Source organism: Zootoca vivipara, chromosome 4 (genome assembly GCF_963506605.1).
Source record: "Zootoca vivipara chromosome 4, rZooViv1.1, whole genome shotgun sequence".
NCBI lineage: Eukaryota > Metazoa > Chordata > Lepidosauria > Squamata > Lacertidae > Zootoca > Zootoca vivipara.
In genome coordinates, this window is record NC_083279.1 from 48,031,816 (window position 1) to 48,056,179 (window position 24,364).

A 24,364-nucleotide genomic window follows, 5' to 3' on the forward strand; every position below is an offset into this window, starting at 1 on the left:
TTCAGTCGGGCTGGCTGCATTCGTAGTGGTGGTCATCAACGATGCAGGAGGTGTCCCCGTTGGTGTTACGGGAGAGGTGACGTGAGGTGTGGCGCCTGAAGTGGATTCCACGGAGGTGTTCTGCACTCGGCTAGGAGAGGTCTGCCCGCTTTCTGAAGACGGGCTGGATGAAGCCATGACGGAGGCACTGGATGCTGGGCCTGCAGACCGAGTGGAAGGGGGGCTCTCTGTTTCCACTGTTGCTTCGGAGCGGTTGTCAGCAATGTGGGTTGTGGAGAAGACATTTGTCCCTGAGACCCCTGGAGATGTTTCTGAAGTAACGTGCTCTGTGGTGGTCTGCTGAGGCACCGCTTCAGAGCTGGAAGATGCCATGGTGCCGGAGGGTGCAGATGATATGACAGACGCTGTCGTGGTAGAAGAAGTTAATTCCAGCTTTCCTGTTCCCGTACTTGAAAAGCCGACCGGTGTTGTGGCTGAGGTGCTGGGTCCCGCTGAGCTTTCTGTCCCGGAATAATTAGCCGTCAGGTGGGAAGAGGTTGCAGAGTCCTCCACCTGTGGAGAACTTGAGCTTCTGGAGAAGGATGCGGCAGGGGAACCGGTGGCCCCAGCCATGCTTGTGGCTGGTGTTGCACGGCTCTGACCGCCAAGGGTGCTTGCAGCGGCCGAGGAAGCGGTCTCTTCAGTCGGGCTGGCTGCATTCGTAGTGGTGGTCATCAACGATGCAGCAGGTGTCCCCGTTGGTGTTACGGGAGAGGTGACGTGAGGTGTGGCGCCTGAACTGGATTCCACGGAGGTGTCCTGCACTCGGCTAGGAGAGGTCTGCCCGCTTTCTGAAGACGGGCTGGATGAAGCTATGACGGAGGCACTGGATGCTGGGCCTGCAGACCGAGTGGAAGGGGGGCTCTCTGTTTCCACTGTTGCTTCGGAGCGGTTGTCAGCAATGTGGGTTGTGGAGAAGACATTTGTCCCTGAGACCCCTGGAGATGTTTCTGAAGTAACGTGCTCTGTGTTGGTCAGCTGAGGCTCCGTTTCTGAGCTGGAGGATGCCATGGTGCCCGAGGGTGCAGATGATATGACAGACGCTGTCGTGGTAGAAGAAGTTAATTCCAGCTTTCCTGTTCCCGTACTTGAAAAGCCGACCGGTGTTGTGGCTGAGGTGCTGGGTCCCGCTGAGCTTTCTGTCCCGGAATAATTAGCCGTCAGGTGGGAAGAGGTTGCAGAGTCCTCCACCTGTGGAGAACTTGAGCTTCTGGAGAAGGATGCGGCAGGGGAACCGGTGGCCCCAGCCATGCTTGTGGCTGGTGTTGCACGGCTCTGACCGCCAAGGGTGCTTGCAGCGGCCGAGGAAGCGGTCTCTTCAGTCGGGCTGGCTGCATTCGTAGTGGTGGTCATCAATGATGCAGCAGGTGTCCCCGTTGGTGTTACGGGAGAGGTGACGTGAGGTGTGGCGCCTGAACTGGATTCCACGGAGGTGTCCTGCACTCGGCTAGGAGAGGTCTGCCCGCTTTCTGAAGACGGGCTGGATGAAGCTATGACGGAGGCACTGGATGCTGGGCCTGCAGACCGAGTGGAAGGGGGGCTCTCTGTTTCCACTGTTGCTTCGGAGCGGTTGTCAGCAATGTGGGTTGTGGAGAAGACATTTGTCCCTGAGACCCCTGGAGATGTTTCTGAAGTAACGTGCTCTGTGTTGGTCAGCTGAGGCTCCGTTTCTGAGCTGGAGGATGCCATGGTGCCCGAGGGTGCAGATGATATGACAGACGCTGTAGTGGAATAAGAAGTTAATTCCAGCTTTCCTGTTCCCGTACTTGAAAAGCCAACCGGTGTTGTGGCTGAGGTGCTGGATCCCGCTGCGCTTTCTGTCCTGGAATAATTAGCCGTCAGGTGGGAAGAGGTTGCAGAGTCCTCCACTTGTGGAGTACTTGAGCTTCTGGAGAAGGATGCGGCAGGGGAACCGGTGGCCACAGCCATGCTTGTGGCTGGTGTTGCACGGCTCTGGCCGCCAAGGGTGCTTGCAGCGGCCGAGGACGCGGTCTCTTCAGTCGGGCTGGCTGCATTCGTAGTGGTGGGCCTCAACGATGCAGCAGGTGTCCCCGTTGGTGTTACGGAAGAGGTGACGTGAGGTGTGGCGCCTGAACTGGATTCAACGGAGGTGTCCTGCACTCGGCTAGGAGAGGTCTGCCCGCTTTCTGAAGACGGGCTGGATGAAGCCATGACGGAGTCACTGGATGCTGGGCCTGCAGACCGAGTGGAAGGGGGACTCTCTGTTGTCACTGTTGCTTCGGAGCGGTTGTCAGCAATGTGGGTTGTGGAGAAGACATTTGTCCCTGAGACCCCTGGAGATGTTTCTGAACTAACGTGCTCTGTGGTGGTCAGCTGAGGCACCGCTTCAGAGCTGGAAGATGCCATGGTGCCGGAGGTTCCAGATGATATGACAGACGCTGTCGTGGAAGAAGAAGTTAATTCCAGCTTTCCTGTTCCCGTTCTTAAAAAGCCGACCGGTGTTGTGGCAGAGCTGCTGGGTCCCGCTGAGCTTTCTGTCCCGGAATAATTAGCCGTCAGGTGGGAAGAGGTTGCAGAGTCCTCCACCTGTGGAGAACTTGAGCTTCTGGAGAAGGATGCGGCAGGGGAACCGGTGGCCCCAGCCAAGCTTGTGGCTGGTGTTTCACGGCTCTGGCCGCCAAGGGTGCTTGCAGCGGCCATGGACGCGGTCTCTTCAGCCGGGCTGGCTGCATTCGTAGTGGTGGTCCTCAACGATGCAGCAGGTGTCCCAGTTGGTGTTACGGGAGAGGTGACGTGAGGTGTGGCGCCTGAAGTGGATTCCACGGAGGTGTCCTGCACTCGGCTAGGAGAGGTCTGCCCGCTTTCTGAAGATGGGCTGGATGAAGCCATGACTGAGGCACTGGATGCTGGGCCTGCAGACCGAGTGGAAGGGGGGCTCTCTGTTTCCACTGTTGCTTCGGAGCGGTTGTCAGCAATGTGGGTTGTGGAGAAGACATTTGTCCCTGAGACCCCTGGAGATATTTCTGAAGTAACGTGCTCTGTGGTGGTCAGCTTAGGCTCCGTTTCTGAGCTGAAGGATGCCATGTTGCCGGAGGGTCCAGATGATATGACAGACGCTGTCGTGGTAGAAGAAGTTAATTCCAGCTTTCCTGTTCCCGTACTTGAAAAGCCAACCAGTGTTGTGGCTGAGGTGCTGGGTCCCGCTGAGCTTTCTGTCCCGGAATAATTAGCCGTCAGGTGGGAAGAGGTTGCAGAGTCCTCCACCTGTGGAGAACTTGAGCTTCTGGAGAAGGATGCGGCAGGGGAACCGGTGGCCCCAGCCATGCTTGTGGCTGGTGTTGCACGGCTCTGGCCGCCAAGGGTGCTTGCAGCGGCCGAGGACGCGGTCTCTTCAGTCGGGCTGGCTGCATTCGTAGTGGTGGTCATCAACGATGCAGCAGGTGTTCCCGTTGGTGTTACGGGAGAGGTGACGTGAGGTGTGGCGCCTGAACTGGATTCCACGGAGGTGTCCTGCACTCGGCTAGGAGAGGTCTGACCGCTTTCTGAAGACGGGCTGGATGAAGCCATGACGGAGGCACTGGATGCTGGGCCTGCAGACCGAGTGGAAGGGGGGCTCTCTGTTTCCACTGTTACTTCGGAGCGTTTGTCAGCAATGTGGGTTGTGGAGAAGACATTTGTCCCTGAGACCCCTGGAGATGTTTCTGAAGTAACGTGCTCTGTGGTGGTCAGCTGAGGCTCCGTTTCTGAGCTGGAGGATGCCATGGTGCCGGAGGGTCCAGATGATATGACAGACGCTGTCGTGGAAGAAGTTAATTCCAGCTTTCCTGTTCCCGTACTTGAAAAGCCGACCGGTGTTGTGGCTGAGGTGCTGGGTCCCGCTGAGCTTTCTGTCCCGGAATGATTAGCCGTCAGGTGGGAAGAGGTTGCAGAGTCCTCCACCTGTGGAGAACTTGAGCTTCTGGAGAAGGATGCGGCAGGGGAACCGGTGGCCCCAGCCATGCTTGTGGCTGGTGTTGCACGGCTCTGACCGCCAAGGGTGCTTGCAGCGGCCGAGGAAGCGGTCTCTTCAGTCGGGCTGGCTGCATTCGTAGTGGTGGTCATCAACGATGCAGCAGGTGTCCCCGTTGGTGTTACGGTAGTGGTGACGTGAGGTATGGCGCCTGAAGTGGATTCCACGGAGGTGTCCTGCACTCGGCTAGGAGAGGTCTGCCCGCTTTCTGAAGACGGGCTGGATGAAGCTATGACGGAGGCACTGGATGCTGGGCCTGCAGACCGAGTGGAAGGGGGGCTCTCTGTTTCCACTGTTACTTCGGAGCGGTTGTCAGCAATGTGGGTTGTGGAGAAGACATTTGTCCCTGAGACCCCTGGAGATGTTTCTGAAGTAACGTGCTCTGTGTTGGTCAGCTGAGGCTCCGTTTCTGAGCTGGAGGATGCCATGGTGCCCGAGGGTGCAGATGATATGACAGACGCTGTAGTGGAATAAGAAGTTAATTCCAGCTTTCCTGTTCCCGTACTTGAAAAGCCGACCGGTGTTGTGGCTGAGGTGCTGGGTCCCACTGAGCTTTCTGTCCCCCAATAATTAGCCGTCAGGTGGGAAGAGGTTGCAGAGTCCTCCACCTGTGGAGAACTTGAGCTTCTGGAGAAGGATGCGGCAGGGGAACCGGTGGCCCCAGCTATGCTTGTGGCTGGTGTTGCACGGCTCTGACCGCCAAGGGTGCTTGCAGCGGCCGAGGAAGCGGTCTCTTCAGTCGGGCTGGCTGCATTCGTAGTGGTGGTCATCAACGATGCAGCAGGTGTCCCCGTTGGTGTTACGGGAGAGGTGACGTGAGGTGTGGCGCCTGAAGTGGATTCCACGGAGGTGTCCTGCACTCGGCTAGGAGAGGTCTGCCCGCTTTCTGAAGACGGGCTGGATGAAGCCATGACGGAGGCACTGGATGCTGGGCCTGCAGACCGAGTGGAAGGGGGGCTCTCTGTTTCCAGTGTTGCTTCGGAGCGGTTGTCAGCAATGTGGGTTGTGGAGAAGACATTTGTCCCTGAGACCCCTGGAGATGTTTCTGAAGTAACGTGCTCTGTGGTGGTCTGCTGAGTCACCGCTTCAGAGCTGGAAGATGCCATGGTGCCGGAGGGTCCAGATGATATGACAGACGCTGTAGTGGAATAAGAAGTTAATTCCAGCTTTCCTGTTCCCGTACTTGAAAACCCGACCGGTGTTGTGGCTGAGGTGCTGGGTCCCACTGAGCTTTCTGTCCCGGAATAATTAGCCGTCAGGTGGGAAGAGGTTGCAGAGTCCTCTGCCTGTGGAGAACTTGAGCTTCTGGAGAAGGATGCGGCAGGGGAACCGGTGGCCCCAGCCATGCTTGTGGCTGGTGTTGCACGGCTCTGGTCGCCAAGGGTCCTTGCAGCGGCCGAGGAAGCGGTCTCTTCAGTCGGGCTGGCTGCATTCGTAGTGGTGGGCCTCAACGATGCAGCAGGTGTCCCCCTTGGTGTTACGGGAGAGGTGACGTGAGGTGTGGCGCCTGAACTGGATTCCACGGAGGTGTCCTGCACTCGGCTAGGAGAGGTCTGCCCGCTTTCTGAAGACGGGCTGGATGAATCCATGACGGAGACACTGGATGCTGGGCCTGCAGACCGAGTGGAAGGGGGGCTCTCTGTTGCCACTGTTGCTTCGGAGCTGTTGTCAGCAATGTGGGTTGTGGAGAAGACATTCGTCCCTGAGACCCCTGGAGATGTTTCTGAAGTGACGTGCTCTGTGGTGGTCAGCTGAGGCACCGCTTCAGAGCTGGAGGATGCCATGGTGCCGGAGGGTCCAGATGATATGACAGACGCTGTCGTGGAAGAAGAAGTTAATTCCAGCTTTCCTGTTCCCGTACTTGAAAAGCCGACCGGTGTTGTGGCTGAGGTGCTGGGTCCCGCTGAGCTTTCTGTCCCGGAATAATTAGCCGTCAGGTGGGAAGAGGTTGCAGAGTCCTCTGCCTGTGGAGAACTTGAGCTTCTGGAGAAGGATGCGGCAGGGGAACCGGTGGCCCCAGCCATGCTTGTGGCTGGTGTTGCACGGCTCTGACCGCCAAGGGTGCTTGCAGCGGCCGAGGAAGCGGTCTCTTCAGTCGGGCTGGCTGCATTCGTAGTGGTGGGCCTCAACGATGCAGCAGGTGTCCCCCTTGGTGTTACGGGAGAGGTGACGTGAGGTGTGGCGCCTGAACTGGATTCCACGGAGGTGTCCTGCACTCGGCTAGGAGAGGTCTGCCCGCTTTCTGAAGACGGGCTGGATGAAGCCATGACGGAGGCACTGGATGCTGGGCCTGCAGACCGAGTGGAAGGGGGGCTCTCTGTTGCCACTGTTGCTTCGGAGCGGTTGTCAGCAATGTGGGTTGTGGAGAAGACATTTGTCCCTGAGACCCCTGGAGATGTTTCTGAAGTAACGTGCTCTGTGGTGGTCAGCTGAGGCATCGTTTCTGAGCTGGAGGATGCCATGGTGCCGGAGGGTCCAGATGATATGACAGACGCTGTCGTGGTAGAAGAAGTTAATTCCAGCTTTCCTGTTCCCGTACTTGAAAAGCCAACCAGTGTTGTGGCTGAGGTGCTGGGTCCCGCTGAGCTTTCTGTCCCGGAATAATTAGCCGTCAGGTGGGAAGAGGTTGCAGAGTCCTCCACCTGTGGAGAACTTGAGCTTCTGGAGAAGGATGCGGCAGGGAAACCGGTGGCCCCAGCCATGCTTGTGGCTGGTGTTGCACGGCTCTGGTCGCCAAGGGTGCCTGCAGCGGCCGAGGACGCGGTCTCTTCAGTCGGGCTGGCTGCATTCGTAGTGGCGGTCCTCAAGGATGCAGCAGGTGTCCCCGTTGGTGTGAAGGGAGAGGTGACGTGAGGTGTGGCGCCTGAACTGGATTCCACGGAGGTGTCCTGCACTCGGCTAGGAGAGGTCTGCCCGCTTTCTAAAGACGGGCTGGATGAAGCCATGACGGAGGCACTGGATGCTGGGCCTGCAGACCGAGTGGAAGGGGGGCTCTCTGTTGCCACTGTTGCTTCGGAGCGGTTGTCAGCAATGTGGGTTGTGGAGAAGACATTTGTCCCTGAGACCCCTGGAGATGTTTCTGAAGTAACGTGCTCTGTGGTGGTCAGCTGAGGCACCGCTTCAGAGCTGGAGGATGCCATGGTGCCGGAGGTTCCAGATGATATGACGGACGCTGTCGTGGAAGAAGAAGTTAATTCCAGCTTTCCTGTTCCCGTTCTTAAAAAGCCGACCGGTGTTGTGGCAGAGCTGCTAGGTCCCGCTGAGCTTTCTGTCCCGGAATAATTAGCCGTCAGGTGGGAAGAGGTTGCAGAGTCCTCCACCTGTGGAGAACTTGAGCTTCTGGAGAAGGATGCGGCAGGGGAACCGGTGGCCCCAGCCAAGCTTGTGGCTGGTGTTTCACGGCTCTGGCCGCCAAGGGTGCTTCCAGCGGCCAAGGACGCGGTCTCTTCAGTCGGGCTGGCTGCATTCGTAGTGGTGGTCCTCAACGATGCAGCAGGTGTCCCCGTTGGTGTTACGGGAGAGGTGACGTGAGGTGTGGCGCCTGAAGTGGATTCCACAGAGGTGTCCTGCACTCGGCTAGGAGAGGTCTGCCCGCTTTCTGAAGACGGGTTGGATGAAGCCATGACGGAGGCACTGGATGCTGGGCCTGCAGACCGAGTGGAAGGGGGGCTCTCTGTTTCCACTGTTGCTTCGGAGCGGTTGTCAGCAATGTGGGTTGTGGAGAAGACATTTGTCCCTGAGACCCCTGGAGATGTTTCTGAAGTAACGTGCTCTGTGGTGGTCAGCTGAGGCTCCGTTTCTGAGCTGGAGGATGCCATGGTGCCGGGGGGTCCAGATGATATGACAGACGTTGTCTTGGTAGAAGAAGATAATTCCAGCTTTCCTGTTCCCGTACTTGAAAAGCCAACCGGTGTTGTGGCTGAGGTGCTGGGTCCCGCTGAGCTTTCTGTCCCGGAATAATTAGCCGTCAGGTGGGAAGAGGTTGCAGAGTCCTCCACCTGTGGAGAACTTGAGCTTCTGGAGAAGGATGCGGCAGGGGAACCGGTGGCCCCAGCCATGCTTGTGGCTGGTGTTGCACGGCTCTGACCGCCAATGGTGCTTGCAGCGGCCGAGGAAGCGGTCTCTTCAGTCGGGCTGGCTGCATTCGTAGTGGTGGTCATCAACGATGCAGCAGGTGTCCCCGTTGGTGTTATGGGAGAGGTGACGTGAGGTGTGGCGCCTGAACTGGATTCCACGGAGGTGTCCTGCACTCGGCTAGGAGAGGTCTGCCCGCTTTCTGAAGACGGGCTGGATGAAGCCATGACGGAGGCACTGGATGCTGGGCCTGCAGACCGAGTGGAAGGGGGGCTCTCTGTTGCCACTGTTGCTTCGGAGCGGTTGTCAGCAATGTTGGTTGTGGAGAAGACATTTGTCCCTGATACCCCTGGAGATGTTTCTGAAGTAACGTGCTCTGTGGTGGTCTGCTGAGGCACCGCTTCAGAGCTGGAAGATGCCATGGTGCCGGAGGGTCCAGATGATATGACAGACACTGTAGTGGAATAAGAAGTTAATTCCAGCTTTCCTGTTCCCGTACTTGAAAAGCCGACCGGTGTTGTGGCTGAGGTGCTGGGTCCCGCTGAGCTTTCTGTCCCGGAATAATTAGCCGTCAGGTGGGAAGAGGTTGCAGAGTCCACCACCTGTGGAGAACTTAAGCTTCTGTAGAAGGATGCGGCAGGGGAACCGGTGGCCCCAGCCATGCTTGTGGCTGGTGTTGCACGGCTCTGGTCGCCAAGGGTGCCTGCAGCGGCCGAGGACGCGGTCTCTTCAGTCGGGCTGGCTGCATTCGTAGTGGTGGGCCTCAACGATGCAGCAGGTGTCCCCCTTGGTGTTACGGGAGAGGTGACGTGAGGTGTGGCGCCTGAACTGGATTCCACGGAGGTGTCCTGCACTCGGCTAGGAGAGGTCTGCCCGCTTTCTGAAGACGGGCTGGATGAATCCATGACGGAGACACTGGATGCTGGGCCTGCAGACCGAGTGGAAGGGGGGCTCTCTGTTGCCACTGTTGCTTCGGAGCTGTTTTCAGCAATGTGGGTTGTGGAGAAGACATTCGTCCCTGAGACCCCTGGAGATGTTTCTGAAGTGACGTGCTCTGTGGTGGTCAGCTGAGGCACCGCTTCAGAGCTGGAGGATGCCATGGTGCCGGAGGGTCCAGATGATATGACAGACGCTGTCGTGGAAGAAGAAGTTAATTCCAGCTTTCCTGTTCCCGTGCTTGAAAAGCCAACTGGTGTTGTGGCTGAGGTGCTGGGTCCCGCTGCGCTTTCTGTCCTGGAATGATTAGCCGTCAGGTGGGAAGAGGTTGCAGAGTCCTCCACCTGTGGAGAACTTGAGCTTCTGGAGAAGGATGCGGGAGGGGAACCGGTGGCCCCAGCCATGCTTGTGGCTGGTGTTGCACGGCTCTGGCCGCCAAGGGTGCTTGCAGCGGCCGAGGACGCGGTCTCTTCAGTCGGGCTGGCTGCATTCGTAGTGGCGGTCCTCAAGGATGCAGCAGGTGTCCCCGTTGGTGTGAAGTGAGAGGTGACGTGAGGTGTGGCGCCTGAACTGGATTCCACGGAGGTGTCCTGCACTCGGCTAGGAGAGGTCTGCCCGCTTTCTGAAGACGGGCTGGATGAAGCCATGACGGAGGCACTGGATGCTGGGCCTGCAGACCGAGTGGAAGGGGGGCTCTCTTTTGCCACTGTTGCTTCGGAGCGGTTGTCAGCAATGTGGGTTGTGGAGAAGACATTTGTCCCTGAGACCCCTGGAGATGTTTCTGAAGTAACGTGCTCTGTGGTGGTCAGCTGAGGCACCGCTTCAGAGCTGGAGGATGCCATGGTGCCGGAGGTTCCAGATGATATGACGGACGCTGTCGTGGAAGAAGAAGTTAATTCCAGCTTTCCTGTTCCCGTTCTTAAAAAGCCGACCGGTGTTGTGGCAGAGCTGCTAGGTCCCGCTGAGCTTTCTGTCCCGGAATAATTAGCCGTCAGGTGGGAAGAGGTTGCAGAGTCCTCCACCTGTGGAGAACTTGAGCTTCTGGAGAAGGATGCGGGAGGGGACCCGGTGGCCCCAGCCATGCTTGTGGCTGGTGTTTCACGGCTCTGGCCGCCAAGGGTGCTTCCAGCGGCCAAGGACGCGGTCTCTTCAGTCGGGCTGGCTGCATTCGTAGTGGTGGTCCTCAACGATGCAGCAGGTGTCCCCGTTGGTGTTACGGGAGAGGTGACGTGAGGTGTGGCGCCTGAAGTGGATTCCACGGAGGTGTCCTGCACTCGGCTAGGAGAGGTCTGCCCGCTTTCTGAAGACGGGCTGGATGAAGCCATGACTGAGGCACTGGATGCTGGGCCTGCAGACCGAGTGGAAGGGGGGCTCTCTGTTTCCACTGTTGCTTCGGAGCGGTTGTCAGCAATGTGGGTTGTGGAGAAGACATTTGTCCCTGAGACCCCTGGAGATGTTTCTGAAGTAACGTGCTCTGTGGTGGTCAGCTGAGGCTCCGTTTCTGAGCTGGAGGATGCCATGGTGCCGGGGGGTCCAGATGATATGACAGACGTTGTCGTGGTAGAAGAAGATAATTCCAGCTTTCCTGTTCCCGTACTTGAAAAGCCAACCGGTGTTGTGGCTGAGGTGCTGGGTCCCGCTGAGCTTTCTGTCCCGGAATAATTAGCCGTCAGGTGGGAAGAGGTTGCAGAGTCCTCCACCTGTGGAGAACTTGAGCTTCTGGAGAAGGATGCGGCAGGGGAACCGGTGGCCCCAGCCATGCTTGTGGCTGGTGTTGCACGGCTCTGACCGCCAAGGGTGCTTGCAGCGGCCGAGGACGCGGTCTCTTCAGTCGGGCTGGCTGCATCCGTAGTGGTGGTCATCAACGATGCAGCAGGTGTCCCCGTTGGTGTTACGGGAGAGGTGACGTGTGGTGTGGCGCCTGAACTGGATTCCACGGAGGTGTCCTGCACTCGGCTAGGAGAGGTCTGCCCGCTTTCTGAAGACGGGCTGGATGAAGCCATGACGGAGGCAATGGATGCTGGGCCTGCAGACCGAGTGGAAGGGGGGCTCTCTGTTTCCACTGTTGCTTCGGAGCGGTTGTCAGCAATGTGGGTTGTGGAGAAGACATTCGTCCCTGAGACACCTGGAGATGTTTCTGAAGTGACGTGCTCTGTGGTGGTCAGCTGAGGCACCGCTTCAGAGCTGGAGGATGCCATGGTGCCGGAGGGTCCAGATGATATGACAGACGCTGTAGTGGAATAAGAAGTTAATTCCAGCTTTCCTGTTCCCGTACTTGAAAAGCTGACCGGTGTTGTGGCTGAGGTGCTGGGTCCCGCTGAGCTTTCTGTCCCGGAATAATTAGCCGTCAGGTGGGAAGAGGTTGCAGAGTCCTCCACTTGTGGAGAACTTGAGCTTCTGGAGACGGATGCGGCAGGGGAACCGGTGGCCCCAGCCATGCTTGTGGCTGGTGTTGCTCGTCTCTGGCCGCCAAGGGTGCTTTCAGCGGCCGAGGATGCAGTCGCTTCAGTCGGGCTGGCTGCATTCGTAGTGGTGGTCCTCAACGATGCAGCAGGTGTCCCCATTGGTGTGAAGGGAGAGGTGACGTGAGGTGTGGCGCCTGAAGTGGATTCCACGGAGGTGTCCTGCACTCGGCTAGGAGAGGTCTGCCCGCTTTCTGAAGACGGGCTGGATGAAGCCATGACGGAGGCACTGGATGCTGGGCCTGCAGACCGAGTGGAAGGGGGGCTCTCTGTTGCCACTGTTGCTTCGGAGCGGTTGTCAGCAATGTGGGTTGTGGAGAAGACATTTGTCCCTGAGACCCCTGGAGATGTTTCTGAAGTAACGTGCTCTGTGGTGGTCAGCTGAGGCACCGCTTCAGAGCTGGAGGATGCCATGGTGCCGGAGGTTCCAGATGATATGACGGACGCTGTCGTGGAAGAAGAACTTAATTCCAGCTTTCCTGTTCCCGTTCTTAAAAAGCCGACCGGTGTTGTGGCAGAGCTGCTAGGTCCCGCTGAGCTTTCTGTCCCGGAATAATTAGCCGTCAGGTGGGAAGAGGTTGCAGAGTCCTCCACCTGTGGAGAACTTGAGCTTCTGGAGAAGGATGCGGCAGGGGAACCGGTGGCCCCAGCCAAGTTTGTGGCTGGTGTTTCACGGCTCTGGCCGCCAAGGGTGCTTCCAGCGACCAAGGACGCGGTCTCTTCAGTCGGGCTGGCTGCATTCGTAGTGGTGGTCCTCAACGATGCAGCAGGTGTCCCCGTTGGTGTTACGGGAGAGGTGACGTGAGGTGTGGCGCCTGAAGTGGATTCCACGGAGGTGTCCTGCACTCGGCTAGGAGAGGTCTGCCCGCTTTCTGAAGACGGGCTGGATGAAGCCATGACTGAGGCACTGGATGCTGGGCCTGCAGACCGAGTGGAAGGGGGGCTCTCTGTTTCCACTGTTGCTTCGGAGCGGTTGTCAGCAATGTGGGTTGTGGAGAAGACATTTGTCCCTGAGACCCCTGGAGATGTTTCTGAAGTAACGTGCTCTGTGGTGGTCAGCTGAGGCTCCGTTTCTGAGCTGGAGGATGCCATGGTGCTGGGGGGTCCAGGTGATATGACAGACGTTGTCGTGGTAGAAGAAGATAATTCCAGCTTTCCTGTTCCCGTACTTGAAAAGCCAACCGGTGTTGTGGCTGAGGTGCTGGGTCCCGCTGAGCTTTCTGTCCCGGAATAATTAGCCGTCAGGTGGGAAGAGGTTGCAGAGTCCTCCACCTGTGGAGAACTTGAGCTTCTGGAGAAGGATGCGGCAGGGGAACCGGTGGCCCCAGCCATGCTTGTGGCTGGTGTTGCACGGCTCTGACCGCCAAGGGTGCTTGCAGCGGCCGAGGACGCGGTCTCTTCAGTCGGGCTGGCTGCATTCGTAGTGGTGGTCATCAACGATGCAGCAGGTGTCCCCGTTGGTGTTACGGGAGAGGTGATGTGCGGTGTGGCGCCTGAACTGGATTCCACGGAGGTGTCCTGCACTCGGCTAGGAGAGGTCTGCCCGCTTTCTGAAGACGGGCTGGATGAAGCCATGACTGAGGCACTGGATGCTGGGCCTGCAGACCGAGTGGAAGGGGGGCTCTCTGTTGCCACTGTTGCTTCGGAGCGGTTGTCAGCAATGTGGGTTGTGGAGAAGACATTTGTCCCTGAGACCCCTGGAGATGTTTCTGAAGTAACGTGCTCTGTGGTGGTCAGCTGAGGCACCGCTTCAGAGCTGGAGGATGCCATGGTGCCGGAGGTTCCAAATGATATGACGGACGCTGTCGTGGAAGAAGAAGTTAATTCCAGCTTTCCTGTTCCCGTTCTTAAAAAGCCGACCGGTGTTGTGGCAGAGCTGCTAGGTCCCGCTGAGCTTTCTGTCCCGGAATAATTAGCCGTCAGGTGGGAAGAGGTTGCAGAGTCCTCCACCTGTGGAGAACTTGAGCTTCTGGAGAAGGATGCGGCAGGGGAACCGGTGGCCCCAGCCAAGCTTGTGGCTGGTGTTGCACGGCTCTGGCCGCCAAGGGTGCTTCCAGCGGCCAAGGACGCGGTCTCTTCAGTCGGGCTGGCTGCATTCGTAGTGGTGGTCCTCAACGATGCAGCAGGTTTCCCCGTTGGTGTTACGGGAGAGGTGACGTGAGGTGTGGCGCCTGAAGTGGATTCCACGGAGGTGTCCTGCACTCGGCTAGGAGAGGTCTGCCCGCTTTCTGAAGACGGGCTGGATGAAGCCATGACTGAGGCACTGGATGCTGGGCCTGCAGACCGAGTGGAAGGGGGGCTCTCTGTTTCCACTGTTGCTTCGGAGCGCTTTTCAGCAATGTGGGTTGTGGAGAAGACATTTGTCCCTGAGACCCCTGGAGATGTTTCTGAAGTAACGTGCTCTGTGGTGGTCAGCTTAGGCTCCGTTTCTGAGCTGGAGGATGCCATGGTGCCGGAGGGTCCAGATGATATGACAGACGCTGTCGTGGTAGAAGAAGTTAATTCCAGCTTTCCTGTTCCCGTACTTGAAAAGCCGACCAGTGTTGTGGCTGAGGTGCTGGGTCCCGCTGAGCTTTCTGTCCCGGAATAATTAGCCGTCAGGTGGGAAGAGGTTGCAGAGTCCTCCACCTGTGGAGAATTTGAGCTTCTGGAGAAGGATGCGGCAGGGGAACCGGTGGCCCCAGCCATGCTTGTGGCTGGTGTTGCACGGCTCTGACCGCCAAGGGTGCTTGCAGCGGCCGAGGACGCGGTCTCTTCAGTCGGGCTGGCTGCATTCGTAGTGGTGGTCATCAACGATGCAGCAGGTGTCCCCGTTGGTGTTACGGGAGAGGTGACGTGTGGTGTGGCGCCTGAACTGGATTCCACGGAGGTGTCCTGCACTCGGCTAGGAGAGGTCTGCCCGCTTTCTGAAGACGGGCTGGATGAAGCCATGACGGAGGCAATGGATGCTGGGCCTGCAGACCGAGTGGAAGGGGGGCTCTCTGTTTCCACTGTTGCTTCGGAGCGGTTGTCAGCAATGTGGGTTGTGGAGAAGACATTTGTCCCTGAGACCCCTGGAGATGTTTCTGAAGTAACGTGCTCTGTGGTGGTCAGCTGAGGCTCCGTTTCTGAGCTGGAGGATGCCATGGTGCTGGGGGGTCCAGATGATATGACGGACGTTGTCGTGGAAGAAGAAGTTAATTCCAGCTTTCCTGTTCCCGTTCTTAAAAAGCCAACCGGTGTTGTGGCTGATGTGCTGGGTCCCGCTGAGCTTTCTGTCCCGGAATAATTAGCCGTCAGGTGGGAAGAGGTTGCAGAGTCCTCCACCTGTGGAGAACTTGAGCTTCTGGAGAAGGATGTGGCAGGGGAACCGGTGGCCCCAGCCATGCTTGTGGCTGGTGTTGCACGGCTCTGACCGCCAAGGGTGCTTGCAGCGGCCGAGGACGCGGTCTCTTCAGTCGGGCTAGCTGCATTCATAGTGGTGGTCATCAACGATGCAGCAGGTGTCCCCGTTGGTGTTACGGGAGAGGTGACGTGCGGTGTGGCGCCTGAACTGGATTCCACGGAGGTGTCCTGCACTCGGCTAGGAGAGGTCTGCCCGCTTTCTGAAGACGGGCTGGATGAAGCCATGACGGAGGCACTGGATGCTGGGCCTGCAGACCGAGTGGAAGGGGGGCTCTCTGTTGCCACTGTTGCTTCGGAGCGGTTGTCAGCAATGTGGGTTGTGGAGAAGACATTTGTCCCTGAGACCCCTGGAGATGTTTCTGAAGTAACGTGCTCTGTGGTGGTCAGCTGAGGCACGGCTTCAGAGCTGGAGGATGCCATGGTGCCGGAGGTTCCAAATGATATGACGGACGCTGTCGTGGAAGAAGAAGTTAATTCCAGCTTTCCTGTTCCCGTTCTTAAAAAGCCGACCGGTGTTGTGGCAGAGCTGCTAGGTCCCGCTGAGCTTTCTGTCCCGGAATAATTAGCCGTCAGGTGGGAAGAGGTTGCAGAGTCCTCCACCTGTGGAGAACTTGAGCTTCTGGAGAAGGATGCGGCAGGGGAACCGGTGGCCCCAGCCAAGCTTGTGGCTGGTGTTGCACGGCTCTGGCCGCCAAGGGTGCTTCCAGCGGCCAAGGACGCGGTCTCTTCAGTCGGGCTGGCTGCATTCGTAGTGGTGGTCCTCAACGATGCAGCAGGTTTCCCCGTTGGTGTTACGGGAGAGGTGACGTGAGGTGTGGCGCCTGAAGTGGATTCCACGGAGGTGTCCTGCACTCGGCTAGGAGAGGTCTGCCCGCTTTCTGAAGACGGGCTGGATGAAGCCATGACTGAGGCACTGGATGCTGGGCCTGCAGACCGAGTGGAAGGGGGGCTCTCTGTTTCCACTGTTGCTTCGGAGCGCTTTTCAGCAATGTGGGTTGTGGAGAAGACATTTGTCCCTGAGACCCCTGGAGATGTTTCTGAAGTAACGTGCTCTGTGGTGGTCAGCTGAGGCTCCGTTTCTGAGCTGGAGGATGCCATGGTGCCGGAGGGTCCAGATGATATGACAGACGCTGTCGTGGTAGAAGAAGTTAATTCCAGCTTTCCTGTTCCCGTACTTGAAAAGCCGACCAGTGTTGTGGCTGAGGTGCTGGGTCCCGCTGAGCTTTCTGTCCCGGAATAATTAGCCGTTAGGTGGGAAGAGGTTGCAGAGTCCTCCACCTGTGGAGAACTTGAGCTTCTGGAGAAGGATGCGGCAGGGGAACCGGTGGCCCCAGCCATGCTTGTGGCTGGTGTTGCACGGCTCTGGTCGCCAAGGGTTCCTGCAGCGGCCGAGGACGCGGTCTCTTCAGTCTTGCTGGCTGCATTCGTAGTGGTGGTCATCAACGATGCAGCAGGTGTCCCCCTTGGTGTTACGGGAGAGGTGACGTGAGGTGTGGCGCCTGAACTGGATTCCACGGAGGTGTCCTGCACTCGGCTAGGAGAGGTCTGCCCGCTTTCTGAAGACGGGCTGGATGAATCCATGACGGAGACACTGGATGCTGGGCCTGCAGACCGAGTGGAAGGGGGGCTCTCTGTTGCCACTGTTGCTTCGGAGCTGTTTTCAGCAATGTGGGTTGTGGAGAAGACATTCGTCCCTGAGACCCCTGGAGATGTTTCTGAAGTGACGTGCTCTGTGGTGGTCAGCTGAGGCACCGCTTCAGAGCTGGAGGATGCCATGGTGCCGGAGGGTCCAGATGATATGACAGACGCTGTCGTGGAAGAAGAAGTTAATTCCAGCTTTCCTGTTCCCGTACTTGAAAAGCCAACTGGTGTTGTGGCTGAGGTGCTGGGTCCCGCTGCGCTTTCTGTCCTGGAATAATTAGCCGTCAGGTGGGAAGAGGTTGCAGAGTCCTCCACCTGTGGAGAACTTGAGCTTCTGGAGAAGGATGCGGGAGGGGAACCGGTGGCCCCAGCCATGCTTGTGGCTGGTGTTGCACGGCTCTGGCCGCCAAGGGTGCTTGCAGTGGCCGAGGACGCGGTCTCTTCAGTCGGGCTGGCTGCATTCGTAGTGGCGGTCCTCAAGGATGCAGCAGGTGTCCCCGTTGGTGTGAAGGGAGAGGTGACGTGAGGTGTGGCGCCTGAACTGGATTCCACGGAGGTGTCCTGCACTCGGCTAGGAGAGGTCTGCCCGCTTTCTGAAGACAACCTGGATGAAGACATGACGGAGGCACTGGATGCTGGGCCTGCAGACCGAGTGGAAGGGGGGCTCTCTGTTGCCACTGTTGCTTCGGAGCGGTTGTCAGCAATGTGGGTTGTGGAGAAGACATTTGTCCCTGAGACCCCTGGAGATGTTTCTGAAGTAACGTGCTCTGTGGTGGTCAGCTGAGGCACCGCTTCAGAGCTGGAGGATGCCATGGTGCCGGAGGTTCCAGATGATATGACGGACGCTGTCGTGGAAGAAGAAGTTAATTCCAGCTTTCCTGTTCCCGTTCTTAAAAAGCCGACCGGTGTTGTGGCAGAGCTGCTAGGTCCCGCTGAGCTTTCTGTCCCGGAATAATTAGCCGTCAGGTGGGAAGAGGTTGCAGAGTCCTCCACCTGTGGAGAACTTGAGCTTCTGGAGAAGGATGCGGCAGGGGAACCGGTGGCCCCAGCCAAGCTTGTGGCTGGTGTTTCACGGCTCTGGCCGCCAAGGGTGCTTCCAGCGGCCAAGGACGCGGTCTCTTCAGTCGGGCTGGCTGCATTCGTAGTGGTGGTCCTCAACGATGCAGCAGGTGTCCCCGTTGGTGTTACGGGAGAGGTGACGTGAGGTGTGGCGCCTGAAGTGGATTCCACGGAGGTGTCCTGCACTTGGCTAGGAGAGGTCTGCCCGCTTTCTGAAGACGGGCTGGATGAAGCCATGACTGAGGCACTGGATGCTGGGCCTGCAGACCGAGTGGAAGGGGGGCTCTCTGTTTCCACTGTTGCTTCGGAGCGGTTGTCAGCAATGTGGGTTGTGGAGAAGACATTTGTCCCTGAGACCCCTGGAGATGTTTCTGAAGTAACGTGCTCTGTGGTGGTCTGCTGAGGCACCGCTTCAGAGCTGGAAGATGCCATGGTGCCGGAGGGTCCAGATGATATGACAGACACTGTAGTGGAATAAGAAGTTAATTCCAGCTTTCCTGTTCCCGTACTTGAAAAGCCGACCGGTGTTGTGGCTGAGGTGCTGGGTCCCGCTGAGCTTTCTGTCCCGGAATAATTAGCCGTCAGGTGGGAAGAGGTTGCAGAGTCCACCACCTGTGGAGAACTTGAGCTTCTGTAGAAGGATGCGGCAGGGGAACCGGTGGCCCCAGCCATGCTTGTGGCTGGTGTTGCACGGCTCTGGTCGCCAAGGGTGCCTGCAGCGGCCGAGGACGCGGTCTCTTCAGTCGGGCTGGCTGCATTCGTAGTGGTGGGCCTCAACGATGCAGCAGGTGTCCCCCTTGGTGTTACGGGAGAGGTGACGTGAGGTGTGGCGCCTGAACTGGATTCCACGGAGGTGTCCTGCACTCGGCTAGGAGAGGTCTGCCCGCTTTCTGAAGACGGGCTGGATGAATCCATGACGGAGACACTGGATGCTGGGCCTGCAGACCGAGTGGAAGGGGGGCTCTCTGTTGCCACTGTTGCTTCGGAGCTGTTTTCAGCAATGTGGGTTGTGGAGAAGACATTTGTCCCTGAGACCCCTGGAGATGTTTCTGAAGTAACGTGCTCTGTGGTGGTCAGCTGAGGCACCGCTTCAGAGCTGGAGGATGCCATGGTGCCGGAGGTTCCAGATGATATGACGGACGCTGTCGTGGAAGAAGAAGTTAATTCCAGCTTTCCTGTTCCCGTACTTGAAAAGCCAACTGGTGTTGTGGCTGAGGTGCTGGGTCCCGCTGAGCTTTCTGTCCCGGAATAATTAGCCGTCAGGTGGGAAGAGGTTGCAGAGTCCTCCACTTGTGGAGAACTTGAGCTTCTGGAGAAGGATGCGGCAGGGGAACCGGTGGCCCCAGCCATGCTTGTGGCTGGTGTTGCTCGTCTCTGGCCGCCAAGGGTGCTTGCAGCGGCCGAGGATGCAGTCTCTTCAGTCGGGCTGGCTGCATTCGTAGTGGTGGTCCTCAACGATGCAGCAGGTGTCCCCGTTGGTGTGAAGGGAGAGGTGACGTGAGGTGTGGCGCCTGAACTGGATTCCACGGAGGTGTCCTGCACTCGGCTAGGAGAGGTCTGCCCGCTTTCTGAAGACGGGCTGGATGAAGCCATGACGGAGGCACTGGATGCTGGGCCTGCAGACCGAGTGGAAGGGGGGCTCTCTGTTTCCACTGTTGCTTCGGAGCGGTTGTCAGCAATGTGGGTTGTGGAGAAGACATTTGTCCCTGAGACCCCTGGAAATGTTTCTGAAGTAACGTGCTCTGTGTTGGTCAGCTGAGGTTCCGTTTCTGAGCTGGAGGATGCCATGGTGCCGGAGGGTCCAGATGATATGACAGATGCTGTCGTGGTAGAAGAAGTTAATTCCAGCTTTCCTGTTCCCGTACTTGAAAAGCCGACCGATGTTGTGGCTGAGGTGCTGGGTTCCGCTGAGCTTTCTGTCCCGAAATAATTAGCCGTCAGGTGGGAAGAGGTTGCAGAGTCCTCCACCTGTGGAGAACTTGAGCGTCTGGAGAAGGATGCGGCAGGGGAACCGGTGGCCCCAGCCATGCTTGTGGCTGGTGTTGCACGGCTCTGGCCGCCAAGGGTGCTTGCAGCGGCCGAGGATGAGGTCTCTTCAGTCGGGCTGCCTGCATTCGTAGTGGTGGTCCTCAAAGATGCAGCAGGTGTCCCCGTTGGTGTTACGGGAGAGGTGACGTGAGGTTTGGCGCCTGAAGTGGATTCCACGGAGGTGTCCTGCACTCGGCTAGGAGAGGTCTGCCCGCTTTCTGAAGACGGGCTGGATGAAGCCATGACGGAGGCACTGGATGCTGGGCCTGCAGACCGAGTGGAAGGGGGGCTCTCTGTTTCCACTGTTGCTTCGGAGCGGTTGTCAGCAATGTGGGTTGTGGAGAAGACATTTGTCCCTGAGACCCCTGGAGATGTTTCTGAAGTAACGTGCTCTGTGGTGGTCAGCTGAGGCTCCGTTTCTGAGCTGGAGGATGCCATGGTGCCGGAGGTTCCAGATGATATGACAGACGCTGTCGTGGAAGAAGAAGTGGGAGTGGGGATATCTGTTGCCACTGCTGCTTCAGAATTAATGTGAATAATAAGGATTAAATTAAATTCTATGAAATGGAAAACTAATAAAAATATTATTTTAAAAAAATAACACTTTAAGCAGACCTAACACATAACTGCTGTGCTATGTGCAGCACATTGCCTTTCTTTAAAGGTTTTTTTAAGACAGAGATCACTGAACCTCCCTATGTGTTGCTGTTGTTTGAGAACATTTTATTAATTTCCCAAAAATAACAAAAATAAAAACATCACAAAAACAAAACAAAACAAATTGACTTCCCTCTAAGACCCTTCCTTGGTTCCATTATTTGATTCCTTATGTGTTATGACCATCACAGAAACGCTGCGGAAGATTTTCCTCCCACCTTAAATTGAGACTGAACATAATGACATAAGTACTGTATTGGAGTTTGGTAAATATATTGCAGCAGTGTGCAGAAAAAAGTAATCTAGTTAGGACTGCTGGCTGAAAGAATAAAGAAACGTACTGTTTATACACATGGCAAACAAAAGCCATGCTGAGTATAGGTTTTGCTTTTCCCTTACCTCTGTTCACATTTCTCAGCAGAGGTCCAGGCTTTCCAGGTCTGTGTCTGAGCACTCCCCCTGCCCAGCACTTTCCCCATGAAATCCTGATTTTTACTGCTGAACTTTCAGCTTTGTTGGATGGTCCCAGGTCCTAGTATTATGAAAGAGGGAGGATTTTTCCCCTCTCTTTCCCCACACTATGCAGGGTTTTATACGCATTCCCCCTCCCCACTACCCTTTATTCTAAACTAAAAAGGTCGAATCATGATATACCTTTCCTGAAACAGAAGTTGCTCCAGCTCCATGATCAGCTCCCCTTTTTCTGAATCTTTTGGTGCTACAATATCTTTTTGGAAATGCAGCAGACAAAACTGAAGACAGTATTCCAAATGCGGCCACACCATAGATTTGCATAACAGTGTTATGGTATTGGCACTTTCATTGTCATGGCCTTTCCTAATTATACAAATAACATGGAGTTTGTATTTTCATAGTTGCCACACACACACACACACTGTCGTGTTCTTATAGTGGGGAAATTAAGAGGTGCAGCCTACAACACAAAATCATGGATGGGATATTAATTCTGGACCCAAATAGTCATTTAGTACAGCAGCACCCCTAAAATTGTTCCAGAGGGTTGAGGGATCTTCCACAACAGATTGTGGGGTACAAGACTGTGGGGGAGACTGGTGGGAAGGAGGGGAAAGGGAAGTTCCTGTATCACATGTATAGATCAGCCTTTAAAAATGTACATCTTGAAGTGAATGCCATTATTGTGAAGAAGCGTATCATGCCCTACGTAACATCACACAACATACATTAAATGTTAAAATTAATACCAGGTAAAATGAGGGAGGCTTCTGGAACAGATAGGGGACCCCAGCAGAGCCTCCAAGGCTCTGCGCCCAGTGCAACTGAACCAGTCACATTTCCCTAAATCTCTCTCTGCCAGCACTTCTTCAAAGGGCTGCAACGCTGAAGGGAAGCATCCTTTGGCTTCTGCCATTAGCCAAGGGTCTTAGGCCCAAAGGGGAGGCTCCACCCCCTGGAAGAACATCACAGCAAGGGGGATCTAACTGGCTCCATCCGCTGTCCAAAGAAGGAACAGCTCCACACAGCCTGCTTCCCCTTTACCTCCCAGAAAGAACACTCTGTCCCAACCACTTGTACGCTGGGACTTCGGAAACAAGGGGAGAGGACACTCTGGCCCCATCCTTAGGTCAAAAGAACAAGAGCCACTCATTGCTATTCAAGCAAAGGAAGATCAGCCTAGGGGAAAACAGATGTATATGCTTGTAGCCAACCACTTCGCAGTGGCTCAGAAGGACTTATTTCCCACCTCTACCTTTCCTTCCACTCCCTTTCCATAATGTGTCTTGTCTTTTTAGTTTGAGTCTCTCTCTCTCTGTCTCTCTTAATTCATATGACATGCTTTGTGAGTTGGCAATTGTCTGAAAACATCTTCCATCACCTGCAGCTGAATACCCATATAGTAGTACATAAACCTCAAATTCAAGTATTTCCTCTCCTAACAAACCTTGCCAGGGAGATACGTAGTATGAATTCATTAGGAATATTCTCTCCAGCTGGGGCCTAGATAAACAGATGTATGCATTTCCAAAAGCTTTCTTGCTGCTATGCAAGTGGGTGCCTTATTTGTACACGGATAGCATCAGCAACAACAGGAAAAAGTGAATAAGTAGTATTTAATTCCACTTGAAAAAGAAGTTTTCTTTCAGAGGGAATAGAAATAGGCTCAGTAGAATTGTTTCCTAATCCTATTGCTCCAGAAAGCTGGCAGAAAAAGCCTCAAGGTTTAAAGGAGCCAAAACGAAACACAAACCCTTGGCACATTTCGAGCCAGAACCAAAGTATTTTGCTATTACCTTGAAAGCTTGCTATACCTGTGCATCTTTTTTTTAAAAAAAAGAAATCTGCTTGTCAACAGTCTTTACGTACAATAAAACACAGAATGGACTTTACAGATTAAGTAGTATGGAGGGGAGGACACCTGAAATGATATACATCGACAAGGCTGCTTCTAGCTCTTTCAAATCACTTGTTTGGGACACTTTGTGAACAACTGCATAAGAAAAAAAACACGAAAAGGTTTTGTCACTCAAGAAGGTCTCAACTTACCAAGCAAAATGTAAAGAATGAAATTGCATACATATCTCCAAGGCCCCATGGTTCCTTCGGGGTTCCTTTCAGTACCCGTTCCATTTGTGAGACTGCCACTTTGCACCGACGCTGTCTGTGTTATAAGAAGGGTGAGGCTGTATTGTCACGTTTCCACCTGAAGCAATTCCTCATGCCATCAGGAACAAAAGTTACTTTACTGTTCCAACACACACACATACTTCACACATACTTGCACAGAATGGCTGTAAATTTAAAAATGACACACTAGGGGGTGTTCTTGGTGGTGGTTTTTTATTGCCAAGCTGTGACTTCATCTGAAGCAGAGTAGCAAAATCCCCTTTCCCCGTGAATCGCCTTGCAATCCAGTGTTTATGTACTATTAATGCTGTGCCACACAGCATCACAACTTGCTGACATTGTGAGCAGCATCAAGATATTGCTGGCAGAGAAGCCCTGCTACACAGGTAAAAGTCACCATTGCCGCCCGCAACCTAAGCAGCCCCTTCTAACTTGCAGTCGAACATATCCCATAAATACTGTTGCTGCTACAAGCACCTGAAATAGGTCTGGCCCTCCACAAGGCAGAGTGAGGCAGCTGTCTCAGGTAGCAAGTGCTGAGGTGCAGGGAATGGAAGAAGCTATGGAAGAAGACAAACCACAGGTTCTGTCCGGTGCCTCCTAAACTAGCCTGCTGCCCTAACATAGCTGCCAAGTTATCCCTTTTTTTAAGGGATTTTCCCTTATGCTGAATAGGCTTCCTCGCGAGAAAAGGGAAAACTTGGCAGCTATGTGCCCTAAGGTGCAGTGAAGGAAGCTATTCCATTGCCAGTGTCAAATTAAAATGCAATTGCCTGTCTGGTCAGCTTTCATACATGGGACAGGAGGAGTCACCATCTTGTCCTTTCCCTCAGGCAGCAAAATGTCTTGGGCCAGCCCCACACCTAAACTATTGAGATTATTCTTTTATGTAACAGTGAATCATATAGGGACATCCATAAATGGAAGTTTAATAGATACTATATTTACTAGAATTTGGAATTTTGGGTAACTGAGATTCAAATAACAGAAGTTCCACGCCTGCCAGGTGGGCGAGTGGGGTGGTCCAATTTGTCACCAGTTCTGAAAACACTGCACTGGCTGCCAGTGAGCTACTGGGCTCAATTCAATGTGCTGGAACTACTGTATAAAGTACTAAAAGGCTTGGGACTCAGGTGCCTAAAATAGCACCTTCCCCAATATTAACTACCTCAGGCCCTACAATCGACATCGGAGGCCCCATTGGTAGTGTTGCCCAGTTGGCAGTTACCCATGACAGGGTCTTTTCAGTGGTGGTTCCTCATTTGTGGAATGCACACCCACCCACCCTGGTGAGGTGTGTCTGTTTCCCTCATTTGTTGTATTTCTACAGGGGTTGGTCTTTTGCAGAAAAAACCAAAGTCTTGCAGCATTCAAGGGAAAGTTTAAAATATTCCTGTTCACCTGTTCCTTGCAACCTTGATGTGATTAGCTGAGAGGGTATGTGACTGTTTTTAAGAATGTTTTTACATTAAAAGAATGCTAAGTTTTTATAATATTCTAATCGCATTGT